Genomic DNA, 15,797 nt, shown 5'->3' on the forward strand with positions numbered 1-15,797 from the left:
TACCAATTTGCTGTTCACATTATTAATTCATTAGATTATAATTGCAAAAATAATTATGCAGGCCTTTTTAGACCTGCCTTTTTGTGTACCCTCTGCAATGAAATGAACTCTTCGGCTGAGCACGGGACGGTTTCCATCTGAGGAATTGTGGTGACATGCTGAACCAGGAAATGGTGAGACAAGATTCATACTGGGACTCAAACTCTCGCCCCCATTCAGTCAGCGTGCAAAACGCAGTTCTGTAGTCGTCAGGTGATGTGGGGAGGAGGTCTGACAGTCCCTAGTAGAGGGTGCCACCCATGGTCCTTTTGTGTGTCTCCTGGCAGTTCAGTGAAGAGCTGAATTAGCATAACAGCTAAAAAGTGCTTAGCACCGAGCAGGATGTGGCAAGGCAAAACACAGAAATAGCTGCAAATTTGGGGGATTTTATATCATTGCTTCAACATATGTCGATAGCTCCTCTTCAGACCTTTTCTGAAACTTATTTTACAACATTTCAGTTTCCTTCTCAGTTGTCTGCACACAGTCATGTTTTCCATTAAGATGTGCAATATCACCGTCAGATTTTTCACCTCTGCAGTCTACACTGCATCAGATATATTGGAAGTTTTAAAGGTGCACAGAGCTCCAGCATTGGTGTGTTAATGGCCCTGAAATTCTGTGTTGATTCTCTTAATGTAGCTCCAGCTGATCTCCCTGCAGACTTGCAGTGGGAACCCCCACAAAATATCAAAGCCAACATTTCCTTTAGAAAAGCTGCAGTGAAAGCCCTTCAGCTAAATAAACATTTGGAGAGTTGTCCCGGCTAAAAGGTGTCTGTTGCCAGCAATAATCTCTATTAAGGTGTTTGTTTCTTACTGCTGTGGATTTTAATTTCACAGGCCTGTGAAATTATTAATTACTACAGTGAGTGAAACTGCAATAATGCTCACTTTTTTCACTGGGTGTACAGCCCTGAATACCTTGTCCTTCTGTATTTGTTCTTGGGACATTGGTGATTCTGATAAGGCGGTGCATATTCCTTCTCCCTTGATGCCCCAAGGAAGTTGTGGTAGATCTTTTTGAACCATCGTAGTCAGTGTTATTTCATAATAGTGATTCCATAAAAGTGTTAGCCAGGGATTTTGATCTGGAAACAATCTTGCAATAACAATACTTCAAGCCGAGTTGATGTGTGACTTGGAGGAAATGTTTCCATTAAGCTGGGTAGCAATCTGAGCAGAACGATATTAAAACGAGGAGCAGGAATAGGCAATTCGGCTCCTCAAGCCTGCTCCGCCATTCAATATGATCATAGCTGATCTTGTCTCAGCCTCAGCTCCACTTTCCTGCCCGATTCTGCATAACCCTTCAACCTATTACTAATTAAAAATCTATCTATCTATCTCCTCCTCAAACTTACTCAATGTCCCGGTATCACACCACACTCTGGCGTAGTGAATTCCACAGATTCACCACCCTTTGAGAGGAAAAGTTTCTTCTCATCTCTGTTTTAAACCTGCTACCCCTTATCTTAAAATTATGACCTCTTGTTCTGGATTGCCCCACAAGAGGAAGCATCCGCTCCACATCTACTTTGTCAATACCTTTTATCATCTTACATCCCTCAATTAGATCTCTTCTCATTCTTCTAAACTCCAGAGAGTATAGGCCTAAACTGCTGAATCTCTCTTCACAAGACGAACCCCTCATCTCTGGAATCAATCTAGTGAACCTTCCCTGAATTGCCTCCAATGGCACGATATCCTTACTCAAAAAAGGGGACCAAAATTGTATGCAGTGAGAGATCTCAGTCAATGCCTTGTATATTTGCAGCAACACTTTACTTTTATTCTCTGTTCCTTAAAGTCCCTAGTAAGAGTTTTAACAACACCAGGTTAAAGTCCAACAGGTTTATTTGGTAGCAAATACCATAAGCTTTCGGAGCGCTGCTCCTTCGTCAGATGGAGTGGAAATGTGCTCTCAAACAGGGCACAGAGACACAAAATCAAGTTACAGAGTAAAGTCCCTACACAGGCTGCGCAGAATTCAGCCCCTTTAATTTACTGTGCGAGTGTGGCCTTGCCAAAAAAAAATGAAGAGACCATGCACTTAAAGAAATCACCAATGCACTCTCAAAAAACAGAATTAGAATGAATGTTGCTTTGGGGGAAATGAGAAGTAATGTTATTCCCATGAATTTACTGTTGTTCTATTTCTCAGTCGTAAAATTCATTGGACGGCGCAGTGCTTTTGCTGGTGTTGCTGCAATATATTGTTCACTTCGTGCATTGTGGCAGTACTGACAATGGAGAATATTAAATCAACGAGCAAAGGCAATGATCAACATCAATTGCAAATGGTGTTCAAGTTTCTTGACAGGTGAATACTCCATCACACTCAATCCTGACTTGAGTTTTTTAAGTGGTGGAGAGGTTTTGAGCGATCATGAGGTGAACCCTTTGTTATCATAGAATCCCTCCAGTGCAGAAAGAGGCCATTCAGCCCATCGAGTCTGCCCCGACCACAATCCCACCCAGGCCCTATTCCTGTAACCCACATGTTTACCCTGCTAATCCCCTGACACTCGGGTCAATTTAGCATGGCCAATCAACCTAACCCACACATCTTTGGAGTGTGTGAGGAAACCAGAGAACCCGGAGGAAACCCACACAGACACGGGGAGAACGTGCAAACTCCACACAGACAGTGACCCGAGGCCGGAATCGAACCCGGGTCCCTGGAGCTGTGAGGCAGCAGGGCTAGCTACTGTGCCACCATGCCCAAATCTGCAGTACCCAAATCTGCCCTGCTTGTATGGCTATGATTTTGAAATCATTAGACTTTCGGTTAGTTGTTAATGATAAAAATGAAGATATTATTGATGGGGACTTTGCAATGGTCGTTTTATTGCAGAACAGAGGAAGATGGTTGGGCAGAAATTGAATGAGCCACAATTTACTCCAGTTAAACCTTGGGAAGACTGAAGTCATTGTCTTTCAGCCCTCATCACCAATTCTATCTTATTCCTTGGTCAATAAATCAGCTTGATCCAGATTGTTTACAGTTTGGCATCTTGTTTGCGCCAGAGCTGAGCTCTCCATCCCTAAGCCTTCTCTGTCACAAAGGCTTCTACCTCAAACATCAGGCATCTCTATCACAGTTCAGTTCATCTGCTGCTGCTGAAACCTTCTGTTCTCTTGCTCCCTTCTCCGCTACCATTTACAAGCTGCAATTTTGGACGGGATCACCAAAAATAATTCAAACCCTGACGTGAAGAAGTTTTACACTGTCACGACTTCTGATTAATTTTTCAAAAGTTGAAGATTAAAAGTCAGGCTTGTTACCCTGGTTTCAACAGTGTTATCATGATGTGAGGTACTTGCCATTGTTAAGGTTGCTTGTCGTCTTGGAGACCTATGGCATTGGTGCCAAGGCTGCTTCCCTTGTAAAATCTAACAGTGAGCATTGTGATTGAGTTATGTTAAGGACCACAGAACGCACAACCATGTGGTAAAGCTGATCATATAAGACTGGGTGTGAACAAAATTAGGTACACCAGCTTCAGAAAAGAGAGAGAATAGGAAAACAAAATAAATAGTCAGACTCTGGTTTATTCTCCGATCATCATTGATTTATTCATGGCACATGAAGATGAATGGATGATAAAACGTTCAGTAATGCTATCAGTTTTGAAGGTTATAAGGTGTTTTCCATCATCACATTTGCATATCCTGGGCCACGAAACTATCAACAAACAATGAGCCAAGCTTTTCGATGTTGATGGCGCAGATGACTTAAAATCAGAAAGTATGGAGTTAGCTTTCCATTTTAAGTTGTCCGAATCATGCTGTGAGACCTACATAAGTATAGTTGTATGTACATGCATCCACACAGCATGATGATGTACTCCTGGATCTATGTATCATTTCACTGAGGTACGGATGTATTTAAATCTCAGCATTACAAATGATTTAAATGAAACCGTCTAAATATGTCTAAAAATGCCTGAAGGTTTTTTCAGAATTAGCTCACATGACATAGTTTCTATATGTTCAGCACAAAAGACATTTCAACAGACACTGCTTTAAAGATCTGAAAATCATCTATGCCCGTTCCATAAATTCTGACCTTCTCCTGGAGGGTGAGGTTGAAATCCAATTAGTTCCCCCAATAGTATTCTTTTGATATTGAAACAAAAAGCTAGGAAGTATCGCCAAGGGATATTAGAAATTGGCACTGTTTAAATTTATGCATATGTGTATTTAATGAAGGCGCACATATTTAACTTCATTTTTGAATGATGTTTTAGTTATTTGAGATTGTGATGATACTGTGTTGTTGATATATTTTATGTTTTTGGGGGACTGCTTTTTTACAGGGGGATCAGTTTGTTTGGAAGGAATGCAGCAGATGCTGCAAAGCAGGATAATTACTCATTTTAGCTGTGTGGTGTTTATTTAGCATAAGGCTTACGGGGCTTTTGTTCATTAATGGGAAAGGACCCCTTATGGCAGAAAAACAGCTTTCGGTTTCAATTTAGTTCAGTGGTTGGAGAGGGCTGTTTATACATAGATGCCTGCAAGCTGCTCTCTCTCTGACAAGTCTTCCTAGAACCTTACTACAATGTGAAGCAAGTGTGCCTGGGTTTGTTAACCATATTTAAAGTGGGGTTAAGTCTGTGGGAAAATTGTTGCTGACGTGGAACTGAAATCGTGATCAGTTAGAAATTAGAGGGATTTTTTTTCCATATTTAAAGATTGTTCAACTGTTAAGGATCATGCTGTTTAATTTTGTTTGAGCTATATTTAAACTGTTATGAATAAAGCTTGTTTTGATTAAAATAACTCAAATTTGTCATTGGAATCACACCTGGAGCAAAGCATTCTATCCTCACCTTTACGCAAAAAAAATATTGGGTCTAATCTGACTTGATAATATACCTTGGGGGTTTGGGTCTGGCACTGTAACAAGATGTGTAGTGCGTATCCTGGGATTTTAAGGTTTTGCACTACTGGCACTCTTAGCAGTATCAAGTTTCTGCTCATGATTAAACACAGAGTAAAACTCTTATATCCTTGCACTCAATAACCTCAGAAGAACCTCCCTTAAGTTGATTAATTTGTCCATTTCCCACTCCCTGTGGCGTCTCTGAATCAGATGCCGATTTAGTGTTGAGAGCCCATACCTAATGAATCAGCTGAAACTCATTTCACACAACACCCAACAGAAGAGACTTTTATTCATTCCGCCATCTTAGGAATGGTTTCGAATTTTGGTCCAAGAATTAAAATATAGCACAGTGAACCATCCAGTCGTCTTTATTGTTTTTCCAAAAAAACAATGTTTATTTTATTCTTTGTCTACTGTCGAATGTGATGTGCCAAGTCAAAGGTATATGCTTTTGATAAAGTAACAAATGAAACATATTAAATTAAGTAAATGACTTTGCACGATGTGTTAATTAATGTGTGTAGATTTTCAATGGTGTATTGGTATTGAATAAATTATAAGCTGTATGGTTATTCTTCCAGTTATACTCCCTAAACATTTCCTTAAAACCTGCCTCTTTGACCACATTTTTGTTTGTGCTATTATCTCTTTAAGTGGCTTTGTTGAGATGTTTTATGACATTTAAGATGCTATGATAATGCACATTGCTTTTCTTATTGCATCCTTATACAGCCCTTTTCCAGTTTTTTTCTCAAGTCTCTCTAGAAGACACTATAGCTTTTACTCAGCACTGCATGGCTCCAACAGTCCTTCACTATGGAAGTCAATGAACAGTCCTCACACCCAAGCTTCACCTTCATTGAAAGTGATTGGGGAGAGGAATCCTGTCTCTCTTTTGTGCCCCCCCCCCCACCCCACCCCTCCCCACAACCTCTTCTCTTGCTTCATTGCTTTGTTCCTGATCCACAGATGGGTTTATTTATAACTGATGGTTTTTACTCTGAGTGTAATTTTAGTTTTATTGGTGTGTCTGAAAAGGTAGTCAATTTAGAATTGGTTGAGTTCTTTAGATGTATCCAGAGGTCCTCTTCTAACTGGTTTATGGAAGGCACCAGCTAGGCCTAATGACATTGTTGGCTACATTTTCTCAGAAATGCAGCATCGCAGAGAAATCCTCAGTTGTGTAAAACTCTTTTTTTTAGATTGGTTTCTTAATTCTCCAAAAAATGCGACTTAGCAGCTTATTGTAATTTTTTTTCTATCTTCACTCAACAATACTGGCAACTTATGAGCTTTTATTTGTAAATCATTGACAATGATATATAGACATTTTCTGTAATATCGCATTCTTCCTTCCCCGATAGTCATCATTAACCTTTTATATTGTTCTGTCACCGAGTCCTAAAGATTGATTTGAGTGTTTGTCTTCTCATGTCTAATCACATCATATAATTTACAGGAACACTCATCACCAACTGATAGATAATATTCACAAGTTAACGGAATGATCAGCCTCTGGCATGTATGGTGACATTGATCATCTGGCAGGCCCACCCTATTTTGAATATTATTTTCTGCGTTGTTTTCAGCATTACATTCACATATTAAAACGTAGCATGTTGCATGTCAGCCTGCTGGTTCACAATGCTCTACACAACACTCTCAAGTTTGCGTCCTGCGAATTCGGACGATCGCACTTAGCTTCCCCAGTTAAATAAAGTGAGTTTTGTCCTCAATCTCTGAACTACATCTCATAAACCATTAAACTATATCTTGTTTTGCTATCTGTAAGATGAGGAAGGGAAGGCCGTATATTCAGCAAAGTCCAGTTTTGAGTACATTTGTATTTTAAATGTTAAATATTCCAGTTGTTCCAGAAGGGTAGTGATGAGGAAAGAAAGTAGGAGGGATAAATATTGGCTACGACAATGCGGAGAACTCCACAGTGCTTCTTTGAAATAATGCCATGGGATCTTTTATTTCCATCCAAGGATCAGATGGGGTTTTGGTTTTAAAGTCACATCTGAAAGACATCACTTCTGATAGTGTAGATCTCCCATAGCACCGAACTAGAGTGAGTCTGTTAGGTGCTGAATTCTCTGAATTGGGACTTACACCCATAACCTGCTGAATCAGAGATGAGCATGTTTCCACTGAGCCACAATGTCAATGGCTGATACTTTCCTTCCTTAGTCTAGATCAACTGAGGCTAGCTGTAATTTATAAATTCCTGCCCCAGCTGAGATGGGCAAGATCAGCAAATGTTAGGAATGAAATCTGAAGCATTTCCAGGTTTCATGCCATGCGGGTATCAAGAAGTGAATTGATCAGTTTCACCATTAGGTGAGCTAATGCTTCCGTTCTTGAGGAAACAATTTAGGAAATATAGGCTGGTATTGGACCAATGTCTACCATCATGCCTCTTCAGTATGCAAAAGCAATATACTGCGAATGCTGAAAATCTGAAATAAAAGCAGAAAATGCCCGAAATACTCCGAAGCTCAGAGAAACGACGTAAACATTTCAGGTTAATGTTCTGATGGGTGATCAACCTGAAATATTAATTTGATCTTCCTTTCCACAAATGCTGCTTGACCTTCAGAATACATTCAGCATTTTCTGTTTTTGTGTTTCTTTAGTGTAAGTGTTATTCAAACTATTAAACAAATGGAAGGAAGGAAACTCTATGACTTTTATGTGAAAATCTTCTGAGGGTCCTGCGGAGAAATAGAATTTTGTCATTAATAACATAGGCCAGAAATTGAATGATTGCGGATCGAGTTCAAATTTTCTTTGCAGGTAGCATGTTGATACAGTATCAGAATTTGGAATGGCTTTGGAAGGTTCTGAATAGCTTCAATCAGCTACTGAATAATCACTCACTGAGGGGCTATTGTTCCATCCTTGTATATCACAGCAAAAATTGTTAGCTTTTGGAAATATTCTGCTAGTTTTAATTTTGGGACATAAATTATACTTCAACAGTTTTTTTTTTAGTTTTTAGGAGCGCATTTTGAGCACTGTTTTCATTGAGCGGCTGGTCTGCAGGCTTTTGACTGCTGTTGTTCTGGGTCTGTGTTTATGTCTGTAATACTTCACAGGGAGGGAGGGAAAGCAAGAAATGGATAAGTTTGGATTCTCGTGTGTACTTCCTTGCTGCTGCATCAAAAACAGCAAAGGTAGATGTTAGGGAGCAAAATGCATGCTTTTTCAGAACCCTGAAAAAGGCGATAGAGTTAACATTGTGCTGAGCAATTTGCAGAGCGTTGAGAGCAGTGGATAGGTGATTCTGAGAGGGTGGGGATGGATGCAGCAGGGGAAGTTAATGGTTCTTGAGGCAAATGTAAATTGCTCAATTTGTAAACAGATGTGTAAATGACACTACTATCTGTCTTATTAACTTGTGCACTGATCTTTTCCTCAGCCGAGTATGAAGTCCTACTGAATACTCATCTTTACCTTTCTCTTGCAGATACCTTTCTATTGTCTAATAATCTATCTTCTCTTTTTCTTCTTCTTCTTCTTCCTTTTCCAAATGCTGACTTATGTAGGACGAGGAACAGAAGCAGGCAGTAAGTTGAACTCAATCTTATGTTGCTGAGTATTTTATTTTAGTGCATGGAGATAAAATATGAGAGGTCTTTCTGGGGATGCTTGGGAAGGAAGTTGGTGTAAATATTGGAAATAAAAGTATCAGGAACCTGTAACATCTGTACGCAATGTGGCACAACTTGATGATTCATTGCCCATCAAACCCAGCATTTCAATAAATGGAAGTGTTGTGCTGCTCGTCAATTTTAAGTGGATGAATACTATTCAGCTCTATACAAGTGACAGTTTATCCATAAACAACATGATTTTGAACATTCATTCCTCAAGATGACTGTATAATTGACCCATTTATCACACAGAAGGAGACCATTTAGCCCATGGTGCCTGTGCCACTTTTGCAAGTGCTATATGATTAGCCTTACTGCCCTACTCTTTCTCCGTAGCCCTCTGAAAGTTTCCTTTTCAAATATATACAATATTTGATACGAAATTGTATTTTATATGCTGTGCCTTCTTTAGGACCAAATGTAGCAAATGTTAGGGATTGGCCCAAATGTTAGGGATTGGACCACTGTTGCATGTCAGACCCATCTGACCTTGTAAAATGGGATTGATGTATTATACCCCAAAAGATTTGGTCACAAGTTTGGGATTCAAAGAAAGTCCAAAGAAGTGCAGCTTAGGTGGATTGGCCATGCTAAATTGTCCCTTAGTGTCAGGGGTACGAGCTACGGTAAATGTATAGGGATGAGGCCTGGGTGGGATTGTGGGCAGTGCAGACTCGATAGGCCAAATTGCCGCCTCCTGCACTGTAGGATTCTATGATTCTATGAAATTTTGATGGAATTAATAGCTTTCTTCCAGGGGAGACCCAGCACTCATTCACCCCTAGTTTTCTGATGCTATTTTAATTATGGAACCTCACCCTAAACCCACAAATCTTGATAGAGTTAGTGGAAAGACCCTGAAGAGGCATGCCTCAGCACTTGCATTATCCTTATTTTACAACTGTGATTATGGATCTTGAAAACCAAGATAATCGTCCAAAAAGCAAAATTGGCTCATTCAGGTTTTGTGAAAAGGCTTTGAGTTAACTCCAAGAATGAAGTGCAAAGGCTCAAGTAGTAATCTCAGGATAGTATAGTGCGGAGTGTTTCAGATTCCTGGGCTATGGGTGAGTTCTAGGGCAGGAAAATGTCGTGTAGCTGGGGTAGGCTTCAGCTAAAAAAAACCAAATGCCAACTTGACTCTCCTTGCAGAGAAGGTAAATAAGACGATGTGGAAGAATTGAAACTAATGAGGCAGGGAGAAAGCGAGGCAAACATGACAGCCTTTTATGAAAAAATAAGTGGAATATAGTTTAACAATAGAAGTGACAATGAAGCTGGATGTTATGGTCAGATGTTATTAGATGATGCCTGAAATGTAACCATGGCAGATAAGTGTGTGGTGCAAAAGGATATCAACACACAAGGAATAATGTTGGGATACAGAAACATAGTTCAGAGAGTGCTTGAGATGATCACCTCAAATTTCTGTATATGAATTCTTGGAGTTGTTTGAGTGAAATGGGTGACCTGGGAGACCTTGCTGGAGAGGGAGGATATAATACCATAGCCAACTGTGATAACCCCCATGATTTGCATTGGGAATCATTAATTGACCTTGCAGTTGGGCTCATTTGAATATGAGCTCCCTAGGGATTGGTAATGAGCCAACCAAGTAGAGCTCGTCATTCACCTTTTAGTCCCGGTTGGGAACGGTTGTGTTCACTACAGGCTTGTGGTTATTGTTTATTGTCATTTGTGCAATAAAAGCATGGTTCCTTCACAGTCGACTCCTGGAGTTATTATACAATCTAAAAGACCTGGTTTAGCAGTGGCACGGGTTGGGTAATTTCACAGGAACACAGGTTACTTCATTGAGTTGGAACATTCAACCTGGAAGAGACTGGAGGCATACATTTAACAGAGGGAACTATCTGGTGGAGCTACAAATAAAGTAGGAACCTTGGCCACATAATCATGGCATGAACCTGATCAGCATATTTTATAATATATTTTAATATCACTAGAGGGCTTAACATTGCTACTTCCGCCCTCAATGCCCTCAGCGCAATGTTGTGCTGACGCTAATCACTACTTGTTTTGAAAAAGCAGTCAAGATGAGCAGGCTGGTGGCGTGCATGCAGGTAGTGAGGGATATGCCCGCCAGGCACTGTCCCGGGCAGTGGCCCGATGCTTGCATAGCTGGAGGGTTGGTACCGGTAGTGAATGCCCCGTTGCTTGTATGATGGTGGGGGGGAGGGATCGTCCGATGCCTGTGCAGAGAGTTCATTCTTGGTGCAGATCAGGATGCCCTTTAAAGATGGCACCTCGATCTCTGTGGAGCTGGTCCTGCCAGCTCTATCGGGCCCCACCCTGCCAGGGTGATGGCTCAAACCACGCCACCCCACTCTCTGTGCACTGAGTGCCAGGAAATCTGGAGTGGAAGCTCGGTTGTCTACCTGAATCAATAAACACTGGTGTTCAGTCTGAACCTGACACGCAGACAAATTTTGGGAAAATTCTGCCCCTTATGACTTGGGATGAGAAAGGTGAGGGAAAAGAAAGTTAACAATTGCTTCCATTATATGGTTAAGAGGGGAAATTTCGTACAGGGACAGTTTTTTAATAGATGATGTCAATTTGCAAAGGATAGATTGGAAATCTTACAAAGGATACAATGGGAGTGAAGCTGTAATCCTGATCACTTTATTGAATTTTGGTCCTAGGAACAATTGGCCTAGGAACCCAAGGAACGAGGGTTGCAATCGGAACTGATGTTAAGTAGAAACCAGGAAATACTAGAACAGGTCAGATTCCAAGAACATTTTGGTAATCACGAAGTGCTGCATTTTCAGGTTAAACGTACGATGAAAGAAAAAATGTATACACTGGAAGCATCCAACGTTAGAAGGCAGATTCTGAGGGGTAAAGTAAAGAAATTACATTCAGCAGCACAGTCAGAAGGTAAAAGTATGGAATGTAAGTGAATAATGTTTGGAAATCCTGTACACTAACCGAGGTACACCACAAGGAACAAAAGGTAACTAAAGGTAGAAAGACTATGAAGCTTGCAGGTAATAGAGTGAGCTGAGCTGTATTTAACACAACAAGGAGCTTAAATTAGTTGGAAAACTTAATTATGAAATAAGGTTAAGATACCAAGGGATATTAAAAGAAATATCAAACATTTCTCGGAACATATTTACAGCAAGAATCTGGAAAAAAATGTGAAGCTAACTGAAAGATGATATATCAAGGGATTGCAAATATACTAGTTTAATTTTTTTAGTTGCTCTCGGGGAGTTTCTTCAGTGTGGAATTTAATTTATCTGGGGGAAATGGAAGAAGTTGCAAAACAAAATACCAATTTTCGATTGAACAGTGATGGATAGGCTGAGGAGGTTGACGTAATTCAAGACGTCAGGTCTGGATGGATCATACAGAGTTACTTAACCAAGTTACAAGCAAAATTAGTCATGTACTTCCATCTTTAGGGATCAATTGAGACAAGGAGTAATGGTTAGGATTAGAGATTAGTCAACATAACACCAACCTTTAAAAAGGGGGTTAGAGTTCTCGCATCCATTTATGGTCTTGTGAACTAACGTGAGCTTAACAAATTCCATTAATAAAACAGTCAGCATCATGAAAGGGGAGCAATAAAAAGCTTAGATAATTTCAGTATGATAGGAATGAACTGATGAGGGCATTTGAAGATCTAGGTCATAGTGAATTCATTCGTTCTCTGAGGAACTAGCTGATCTTGCTGACAATAGGAGCTCTGTATGTATGATATATTTAGATTTCCATAAGTCTTTTGATATCCTTGTACAGAAGTAATTCATCCAATTGGTCAGAAAGCAGCCTTCTGAGATGGGATGAAAACTGATTAAACCATAGGAAGCAACTGCTCGTTATGAATGACGTTATGTGAACACAAAGTTGGATTGCTGTAGGTGTTGTAAAGTCATTACAATGCATGTGAATAATTTGAAACAAGGGGAGAAACAAAGCTGCCTCTGTTTTGAGATGACAGCAGCATCAAATAGAATCGGACCATCTCAGCTGTACACATCCAGCATCTAAGTGGACCTTCCAAGATCTCGCTCAATAATGAAGTTTCAGAGGAGATCTTTCGCTGCACACAGGCCTGCCCTAAAACTTCACAACAATGACATCTCTGACAAGTTGCAACAAATCTCAACTTCTACACACAGGCTCCAGAGCACTCCAGGGATTTTTTGTAGGTTTGCTTGTAGCAGTTTGCTGTACATTTTTGAATAAAGCAAGCAACATCGGCATCTTTGCCAGGACAACTTGACAGGGAGCCAGAAATATGACTGAGAGGGCAATAAATAGGGGCAAGGCATGTGGGGGGTGAGAAAAAGCTGCTGTGGAGTATAAATACCAGCATTGCCCAGCTGGACTTCATGACCAGTTTCTGTGCTGCATACACATTGTAACACGAGGTAAGCTTTTACAAAATTGCCTGATTCTGCAGAACTTAGAGTGCTGTTGATTGCCTTCATGCGTCTTTAGCAGCCCTAAATGTGAACCCTCATGTTTATATGACACACAAAGGCTTCTGTTCTCTGAAATTACAGCTGATTTGATAAGCAGAGTTCGTGTACATGAACTCCCAATAGGATGAAAGCCTATTTCTACTTCTGTAGCATTGTCCGACCCCAGCTCAGTCTCTGCTTATCTGCCTATGAAACTCATCCAAGCCTTCATTACCTTCAGGCTAGGAACATAGGAATAGGAGTAGACCATTCAGCTCATCCTAAAAATTTTCTTGCAAGGTTTGATTTCAAATTTTGTTGGTTAATGCTCCAGTGAGGAGCCTTGGGCGGTCTTTCTACTTTGAAGGTGCTGTACAAAAATAAGTTGTTTTTGTCATGATGGTTTTATTACTTCTTCAGTTCATTGGCCCCAGTGCAGTTCAAGATATGGAGGAAAGGAAGCACTGAAAGGTTTGCAGACGGTTCAGCAGCTGCCCTTTTCTCCAGGATACAGTGTAGACAATCTATCTCAGATGCTGGTCCACAGCAATGTGCTAGACTTCCTTACTATCTCAGCCCTCTGCCACACATTTGTATGACCATTATAATGCTCTTCTAACATGCTGAGGTTATAATGCTACTTGAGATTATCGTCCATATGCTCTGTAAGTAACAGCTGATATTTCTTGAGACTCTTTACACATCAGTGTCCTTTAGTTTCCTGTGCTCTGTGTCTCACCACATATCAATTCCTCAGTTGGATTCTCTGTAACTCTCCCCCAAGTGCCTGTCCCTGAGCTACTGAATTCAACCGGGTGTGTGGATGCCAATGTTGCCAGAGATAGGGAGGCTACAGTCACTTGGTCTTCAGTTTTTCTTTTGTCTGGTTCTCGATGCGCGGTCTCCAAATTAAAAAGCATTCTGTTAATGTGGTCTGCATGAGCATCGTTTTGGCTTAAACAAATAATTTGTGGAATTTTTTCTGAGGATATGAGTAGCTGACAGGGAAAATGGGGGGAAAAAAGACAAAATTTATATATAAGAAACCGTGGATATAGTAACTAACCCACACAAGGCACATTGACTCCTGTATTTCTGTTCTCAAATGCCAGGTCAATGTTGATTCCAATGACTGTTGCTGCTTCTTCTTCATATAATGTACAAATATCTTCAATTCCATGTTCAGTGGACTTCTTCGTACGGCTCATGAGAACCTAAGAACTAGGAGCAGGAGTAGGCCATTCAGCAGTATGGTCATGGCTGATCTGATTGTAGTCTCAACTTCACTTTCCTGCCAGTGCCCATAACCCTTGATTTCCTTGTGGATATAAAACCTGTTTAACTTCAACAAATAAGGACCCTCTGGGAGAAGAAATTCCTCTTTATCTCCATCTTGGAGACTCATTTTTAAAATGTGTCCCATGATTCTTGATTACCCCATGAGAGAAAATGTCCTCTTAGCATCTACCCTGTAGAGCCCCCTCAGAATCTTTATATGTTTCAAGATCACCTCCCATTCTTATAATTTTCAAAGAACATAGGCTCAACTGGCAAGGCATTTTCTCAAGACAACCCCTTCATCCTGGAAATCAGCCAAGTGAATCTTCTCCAAACTGCCTGCAATGCAAGTATGTCCTTCCTTAAGTGAGGAGACCAAAATGGCCTAGGACTCTATGTGCAATTGCACCAACGTCCTGTTCAGTTGTACCACGACTTCCCTAGTTTAACATTCCCTCTCCCTTGCAATATCGGTTAACATTCAATTTGCCTTCTTAATTGCTTCTTATGATTCACGTGGAAGGGCACCCAGATCCCTATGTATTGCAGCATTCTGTAATCTCTGCATTTAAATAATACTTTGCTTTTCGATTTTTCCATCAAAGTGAATAGCCTTACATTTTCCTATATTATATTCCATCTGTCAAGTTATTTTGCTACTCACTTAACCTATCTGTAACCCTTTGCAGACTGTGGGCTGGATTTTTACATAGTCGGGAAAACTTCATGGATCTTTGATATCCCAAAATCCTTGAAGGCGCGCATGCATTGGCATGGAGGGGCCATGGGGATCAGTGAGGGATAGAGCACCTAACAGTTTCTAAAATAACTGGGATTAAGTCCCAGAGAACTGAGGCAAGTCTTCTAACCAGCCTGCCTCTGCACTCATGTGTCCCTGTAGCTGCCTACAATCTACAGCCAGGATTGATGGGTGAAGGTTGGCTTTTGGGAGATATTTGAACTGGTGTGGGTGTTTCCGTTTCAAATTATCCATTTCAGTCGCGAAAATCCTGCTCTTTGTGTGCTTCTCGCAAGTTGCTTTCCCACTTGTCTTTGTATTGTCAGCAATTCTGTCCACAATATGTTCTGTCCCTTCATCCAAGTCATTAATATATATTGTGAATAGTTGAGATCTCAGAATTGATCCCTGTGGTACCTCTAGTTACCTGAAATTGACTCATTTATCTTGACTCTGTTTTATTTTATTTAACCAGTCCTCTATCCATGCTAATGTATCATCCCCAACACTATGTGCTCTTATCTTGCATAGTAACCTCTCTTGTGGCAACTTATCGAATGCCATACTGTCTCCTCAGTCACCTTTATCCATCCTGCTTGTTACATCCTCGAAGAACCATATTTACTCTGCTTGAGTGTATTATGGATTTTCTAAATGTTCTGCTACTATTTCCTTAATATTGGATTCCAGCATTTTCCCAATGTCAGAGGTTAGGCTTCGTGACCTCCTTTCTTCTCCCCCCCCCCC

The 15,797-nt window shown here is 40.5% G+C and overlaps 1 protein-coding gene across 4 annotated transcripts in view; it reads left to right on the forward strand.

Moving 5' to 3' along the window:
• Nucleotides 1–15,797, forward strand: part of dtnba (dystrobrevin, beta a) — a 279,394-nt gene that overhangs the window by 183,218 nt on the left and 80,379 nt on the right. The gene's annotated exons all lie outside the window — the stretch shown is intronic.

This window comes from Mustelus asterias, chromosome 5, assembly GCF_964213995.1.
Source record: "Mustelus asterias chromosome 5, sMusAst1.hap1.1, whole genome shotgun sequence".
NCBI lineage: Eukaryota > Metazoa > Chordata > Chondrichthyes > Carcharhiniformes > Triakidae > Mustelus > Mustelus asterias.